This window comes from Eutrigla gurnardus (assembly GCF_963514095.1).
Source record: "Eutrigla gurnardus genome assembly, chromosome: 12".
NCBI lineage: Eukaryota > Metazoa > Chordata > Actinopteri > Perciformes > Triglidae > Eutrigla > Eutrigla gurnardus.
This window is the reverse complement of record NC_139926.1, coordinates 27,291,554-27,300,158: the sequence shown is the minus strand read 5'-3', so window position 1 is coordinate 27,300,158 and position 8,605 is coordinate 27,291,554.

Below are 8,605 nucleotides of genomic sequence, written 5' to 3'. Positions count from 1 at the left end.
CTCTTTGTAGTAAATGTATGTCTCTTTGTAGTAGATGTATGTCTCTTTGTAGTAAATGTATGTCTCTTTGTAGTAGATGTATGTCTCTTTGTAGTAGATGTATGTCTCTTTGTAGTAAATGTATGTCTCTTTGTAGTAGATGTATGTCTCTTTGTAGTAAATGTATGTCTCTTTGTAGTAGATTTATGTCTCTTTGTAGTAGATTTATGTCTCTTTGTAGTAGATATGTCTCGTTGTAGTAGATGTATGTCTCTTTGTAGTAGATTTATCTCTCTTTGTAGTAAATGTATGTCTCTTTGTAGTAAATGTATCTCTCTTTGTAGTAAATGTATGTCTCTTTGTAGTAAATGTATCTCTCTTTGTAGTAAATGTATGTCTCTTTGTAGTAAATGTATGTCTCTTTGTAGTAAATGTATGTCTTGTTGTAGTAGATGTATGTCTCTTTGTAGTAGATTTATCTCTCTTTGTAGTAAATGTATATCTCTTTGTAGTAGATTTATGTGTCTTTGTAGTAGATTTACGTTTCTTTGGGAACTTTTACCCGAGCTTTCAAGCACTTGCTTGATCTTTATCCCTTTCAGGTTTCTCCCTAAACAAAGCTGAAGATCCTGACGTTTAATCAGGTTGATGTGAGGAGACGAACCTTCAGTGATCCTGATCACAAACCTGCTGAAACACTCATCTTGCTGGAGAGAACGTTGTAGTAACAAAATCACGACATCGTCTTCACTTAAACCTGCGAGGACAGAAGTGAAATGATCTGTCTGCAGAAAGTCATCCAATAATTCATTGGATTATTTTCAAAAGTTTCCCTTTTATTTGATATTTCCCATATTCATAGATGTGTGTGTGACATCACTGGAACGTTTCCTGTCATCCCTTATTAGGAAGGAAGATTGTCTGTCATTGGTGACAAAGTGAACTTCTTTATCGATCAAAAATAAATATTGTCCAGAAGAAATCACCAGAATATGAGCAGAAAAGAATTTCCATTCATAAAAGTAAAAAAAAAAAAAAAAAAAAGGGACCAGGGCATTAGCAGAGCGCTGGTTCCTCCTAGTGGTCACTAGTGGTAACACACTCGACACACAGGCAGTGAGGATCTGAAGTCCTCCAGTAAAAGCTGGTTTACGGCTTCTATAAAAGCAGCGTCTCCAGCTGTGAACCTTCCTCCACCGTGTGATCGCTCCTCGTCACCGGCAGGGCCCATTCCTCCCTCAGAGCTGTGTGATTAGTGGTCGGGGTGTGCGTGCTTCGCCGTTTGGCGATCTCCCAGAATGCCTCTGGCCTGCATGTCACCGTGACTCGGAGAACCAGATGGGGCCGTGAGTCAGGGAGGACGGGCCCCGGGGCTGCTGCGGCCGGGAGTCTGGACATCGAGTGACCAGAAATGGGTTGTTGTGGTCCTCGGAAGGGGGGGCGGAGGAAAGTCCCAGATGGAGTCACATCCCGGCCTTGTAATCCCCCTTAAATCCGGGCCACTAAAACCACCTGCTGGATCCTTAAAAACCTCCACACAGGGACAACTTCTAGACCACTTCTTCCAGTTAAATCCACCCAAAATGCCCGGACCGGATGTCGTAGACCAGATCCTTTGAGGTTGACCGTGAGTCGCCCGCCCCCGTGCTCCTGGTCCTGGTCCCCTCCCACAGCTTTGAAGTGGTGGCAGATTGTGCACAAACAACATAAAGCTCTCCTGGACGACGCTGATTTACCACCCGGAGGGAGGAAACGGCCCCTGAGACGGCAGATCTGGGTTTATGGGGCCGTTTGGGGCCGCCGGACCTCCGGACGGACGCTCCTTTGTCACGGCCTCTTTGAGTACACTGGAAATGAGGATTCCCAGAACAGATGCCCGTCCAGCTCCGCTCACACCCCTCGCCGCTGCCGCCGCCGGGTCCTGAGGGCCACCAGCAAATGTCCCCTAAAAACCTTCAGGTTCAGGGTTCACACCTCACATGGGGTCCAGCATGGACCAGGAAGTCCTGCAGAGTCCTCATAGGAACATTGACTTTAGACCAGTTTATACTTTACATGAGGACTTGTGTTGTTGATTAGACAGCTACGTACAAAACATATTATTATTAATATTATTATTATTATTCCTCAGTGACGCCGTAATGACAAAGAAAGCTGAGTCCTGTCTGCAGTGCCTACATCTCCCAGGATGCATTGAGCATCTTCCGTTCTCGGCCCAGTTCCCAGTGCCCCCCTCAGACGATATTTCATACTGAACACACTTTGTTTACCTTTGCTATGAATTGTGGGTAATTCCCTCAGGTAAAGGCTGCAGCTTTAAACTCCTTAATTAAACACTGGAACAAATCTAATGAGAAGAAATATGCATGAATATACTTTAGTTAATAAATGTGTAACTTTGTTCCAAATAATGATTGTTTAAAATAATGATTGACAAACAAGCAGCAACATCTTTAGTAAACCACCAGAGGGCAGCAGTTTCTAAGAAATTAATGCCACTGTTTCTTCTCACTGATCTGAGACCAGCTGAATGGTCTCCTTTCTATTGGAAAGTTACATCCAAAGTACTTCTTTGACATATAGTACTACTATATTATACCACAGTACTATATATACTATAGTATAATGTGGTGAAATACTGAATACTTTCATCTCTATGCTTCACATTAAACACACAAAGACTATTTGAGAAGGAAAAACATTATTTTTGGTTGACCTGCTCCGACTCGTCACACTGGAACCAGAGACTGGAACCAGAGCCAGCAGTCCACAAACCACTAGGGACCAAGTCCACATTGGAGACCAGTTTACTTGTCAGAACCAAGAGGTGGACGTCGTCATGGAGACGTCACATGTCGGTTTGTGGACTACGGTTTGAATCCTCCAGTTCAGCGTTTCGGCCATCACCATGCTGGATTTTTGCAACCAGTGAAGGAAGTAACCATATTTGGACTGTGGAGGAGCGACGGGTGGATCTGATGAGGCCTCAGAGAGTCTGGCTGGAGCATCAGGTCTCCGATGTAGTCCAGTACAGCACCTGATGGTGTGAGCGCCGTATTCATCCAGATTCAGACATCAAGGCTTTTATTTTGAAAATCCTCAGAGATTATTTGGGGCTTCATGAATAAACATATTCTTGATTTGTTCTTCTCATATCACCTTTAACAACTATTATGTATATAATTGAAACAACTTGTCATGAAAGTCGTATAAAATAAACAAATATTAACACTAAACACAACAATTAAATAAATAACACAGGGTTATCAAAATAAAACTAAATTTCAGTTTACATAGGAACACCCACACACACCCACACACACACACACCTACACACACACACACACACACACACACCCACACACACACACACACACACACACACACCCACACACACACACACACACACACACCCACACACACCCACACACACACACACACACACCCACACACCCACACACACTCACACCCACACACACACACACACACACACACCCACACACACACACACACCCACACACACCCACACACACACACACACACACCCACACCCACACACACACACACACACACACACACACACACACACACACACACACACACACACACACACATCTATATATAGACAGGACGTCTAACTGTTATATCGATTTTTAAATGGCAAATCATATTTTCTATCCTACTTTTGTTGGAACAGACGGATAGAAATCATGAATAATAATTTTACAAAGCAACATTTCAGACTTCAGCTTTTCTAAAACATTTAATCTGTAAAAACCTCAGAAAGAGAACTCATTCAAACATTGGGTCTTAAAGTGAGAAAAACAAAACCATGAGACTCAATAAACAGTGCTATGATGATCAATAAGTCAACGATATCCATCTGTGTCTGAGGTGGCGCCGCTCTAGTGGCAGCAGATCTCACCACCTCTCGTGCAGGTGGGGTTAGTCATGTTTATGTTGTTGTTGTTTGTAAACAACACACTGTCGGACTAATGAAGATTATTATTTGGTTTTTATGAGTTCAATTCTTCCCCATAAACATTTGAATAAATATCACTGCAGATGTGATCACACAGGAATGTATGAGGTCATGTGATCAAACATCATAATCTGAAGGCCTCCGCGGCTTTGCCCCCTCCTCCTCCTCCTCCTCCTCCTCCTCCCCCTCCTCCTCCTCCCTCTGTGAACTGCAGTTACATTCTTCTCGTCCAATCAGAGAAACCCAACGAGCTCATTAACATTCCTGCTCCTGAGACCGTACGAGCGCGTCACAGAGGCCTTTTTGAAGGACGTGCACGCGCAGCAGCAGGGGGGTTTCAGGCCTGAGACCTCATCCTCCTCATGGGCTCACAGAGACCAGGATCCGGTCTCTGTGGTTCACATGGAACCAGACCAGGCCGGTTCAACCCAACAAACGTATTTTATGATTACATTTAAAAACATTACTAAGTATTACTTTACTCTTTTATTATATTATTATTATTATTATTTTTAAATGTTTTGTTCTGTATTCTCCTGTAAACACACTCCTCTCGTTTCTCCTCTACATTAATAAAACAAACACATAATCAGGTTATAAAACACGATGCACCGCTATAACCGTCCAGCAGGGGCGCTCTCACACCGCCGTTTATCATCTACATTATAATGTTTATCATCTAAATTATAATGTTTATCATCTACATTATGATGTTTATCATCTATATTATAATGTTTATCATCTACATTATGATGTTTATCATCTACATTATAATGTTTATCATCTACATTATGTTTATCATCTACATTATGATGTTTATCATCTACATTATAATGTTTATCATCTATATTATGATGTTTATCATCTATATTATAATGTTTATCATCTACATTATAATGTTTATCATCTACATTATAATGTTTATCATTTACATTATAATGTTTATCATCTATATTATAATGTTTATCATCTACATTATAATGTTTATCATCTACATTATAATGTTTATCATTTACATTATGATGTTTATCATCTATATTATTATGTTTATCATTTACATTATGATGTTTATCATCTACATTATGTTTATCATCTACATTATAATGTTTATCATTTACATTATGATGTTTATCATTTACATTATAATGTTTATCATTTACATTATAATGTTTATCATTTACATTATGATGTTTATCATTTACATTATAATGTTTATCATTTACATTATGTTTATCATCTACATTATAATGTTTATCATTTACATTATGATGTTTATCATTTACATTATAATGTTTATCATCTATATTATAATGTTTATCATCTACATTATGATGTTAATCATCTGCATTATAATGTTTATCATCTATATTATAATGTTTATCATCTATATTATAATGTTTATCATCTATATTATAATGTTTATCATCTACATTATGATGTTAATCATCTACATTATAATGTTTATCATCTATATTATAATGTTTATCATCTACATTATGATGTTTATCATCTACATTATAATGTTTATCATCTATATTATTATGTTTATCATCTACATTATGATGTTTATCATCTACATTATAATGTTTATCATCTAAATTATGTTTATCATCTATATTATAATGTTTATCATCTATATTATAATGTTTATCATCTACATTATGATGTTTATCATTTACATTATAATGTTTATCATCTATATTATAATGTTTATCATCTACATTATGATGTTTATCATCTATATTTTAATGTTTATCATTTACATTATAATGTTTATCATCTATATTATGATGTTTATCATTTACATTATAATGTTTATCATCTACATTATGATGTTTATCATCTACATTATAATGTTTATCATCTAAATTATGTTTATCATCTATATTATAAAGTTTATCATTTACATTATGATGTTTATCATTTACATTATAATGTTTATCATCTACATTATAATGTTTATCATCTACATTATGATGTTTATCATCTACATTATAATGTTTATCATCTAAATTATGTTTATCATCTATATTATAATGTTTATCATCTATATTATAATGTTTATCATCTACATTATGATGTTTATCATCTACATTATAATGTTTATCATCTATATTATAATGTTTATCATCTACATTATGATGTTTATCATCTACATTATAATGTTTATCATCTATATTATTATGTTTATCATCTACATTATGATGTTTATCATCTACATTATAATGTTTATCATTTACATTATGATATTTATCATTTACATTATAATGTTTATCATTTACATTATGTTTATCATCTACATTATAATGTTTATCATTTACATTATGATGTTTATCATTTACATTATAGTGTTTATCATCTATATTATGATGTTTATCATTTACATTATAATGTTTATCATCTACATTATGATGTTTATCATCTACGTTATAATGTTTATCATCTAAATTATGTTTATCATCTATATTATAATGTTTATCATCTACATTATAATGTTTATCATCTAAATTATGTTTATCATCTATATTATAATGTTTATCATCTACATTATAATGTTTATCATCTATATTATAATGTTTATCATCTACATTATAATGTTTATCATCTAAATTATGTTTATCATCTATATTTTAATGTTTATCATCTACATTATAATGTTTATCATCTACATTATGATGTTTATCATCTACATTATAATGTTTATCATCTATATTATAATGTTTATCATCTAAATTATGTTTATCATCTATATTTTAATGTTTATCATCTACATTATAATGTTTATCATTTACATTATGATGTTTATCATCTACATTATGTTTATCATCTACATTATGATGTTTATCATCTACATTATGTTTATCATCTACATTATGATGTTTATCATCTATATTATGTTTATCATCTACATTATGATGTTTATCATCTACATTATGATGTTTATCATCTATATTATTATGTTTATCATCTACATTATGATGTTTATCATCTATATTATGATGTTTATCATCTATATTATAATGTTTATCATCTACATTATAATGTTTATCATCTAAATTATGTTTATCATCTATATTTTAATGTTTATCATCTACATTATGTTTATCATCTACATTATGTTTATCATCTACATTATAATGTTTATCATCTATATTATGATGTTTATCATCTAAATTATGTTTATCATCTATATTTTAATGTTTATCATCTACATTATAATGTTTATCATTTACATTATAATGTTTATCATTTACATTATAATGTTTATCATCTATATTATGATGTTTATCATCTAAATTATGTTTATCATCTACATTATAATGTTTATCATCTATATTATGATGTTTATCATCTAAATTATGTTTATCATCTATATTTTAATGTTTATCATCTACATTATGTTTATCATCTACATTATGATGTTTATCATCTACATTATGTTTATCATCTACATTATGATGTTTATCATCTATATTATGTTTATCATCTACATTATGATGTTTATCATCTACATTATGATGTTTATCATCTATATTATTATGTTTATCATCTACATTATGATGTTTATCATCTATATTATGATGTTTATCATCTATATTATAATGTTTATCATCTACATTATAATGTTTATCATCTAAATTATGTTTATCATCTATATTATAATGTTTATCATCTACATTATAATGTTTATCATCTACATTATGTTTATCATCTACATTATGTTTATCATCTACATTATGATGTTTATCATCTACATTATGTTTATCATCTACATTATGTTTATCATCTACATTATAATGTTTATCATCTACATTATGATGTTTATCATCTATATTATTATGTTTATCATCTACATTATGATGTTTATCATCTATATTATGATGTTTATCATCTACATTATGATGTTTATCATCTACATTATAATGTTTATCATCTAAATTATGTTTATCATCTATATTATAATGTTTATCATCTACATTATGATGTTTATCATCTATTATGATGTTTATCATCTATATTATGATGTTTATCATCTATATTATAATGTTTATCATCTATATTATAATGTTTATCATCTACATTATGATGTTTATCATCTATATTATAATGTTTATCATCTACATTATGATGTTTATCATCTATATTATAATGTTTATCATCTATATTATGATGTTTATCATCTATATTAGAACCGGAATTCAATTAAAATAACATTTTGACTGATTTGTTGCTGCATTCAAAGGTTTAAACGGTTTAAATATAGATTTTACTAAGAATATACAAATATCATATAACCCAGTAAATTCACCTTTGTTAAACATGTTTATTTATATATGATTATTATACATTATATTTGTTATTATATTATTATTATTTAATTACATTTTACTAAGTAAATAGTAAAAATATAATCTAAATGAGTTATTTCCTTGTTAAAATGTTTTACATTTTTTAAATAATATATGATTATATATTATATTTGTTATTATGTTATTATTTAATTACATTTTACAAGTTGTTGTGTAAAAATACAAATATAAAAATATCATCTGAACGAGTCAATTCCTTTGTTAAAATGGTTTGTATTTATAAAATGATATATATATATATATATATATATATATATATATATATATATATATA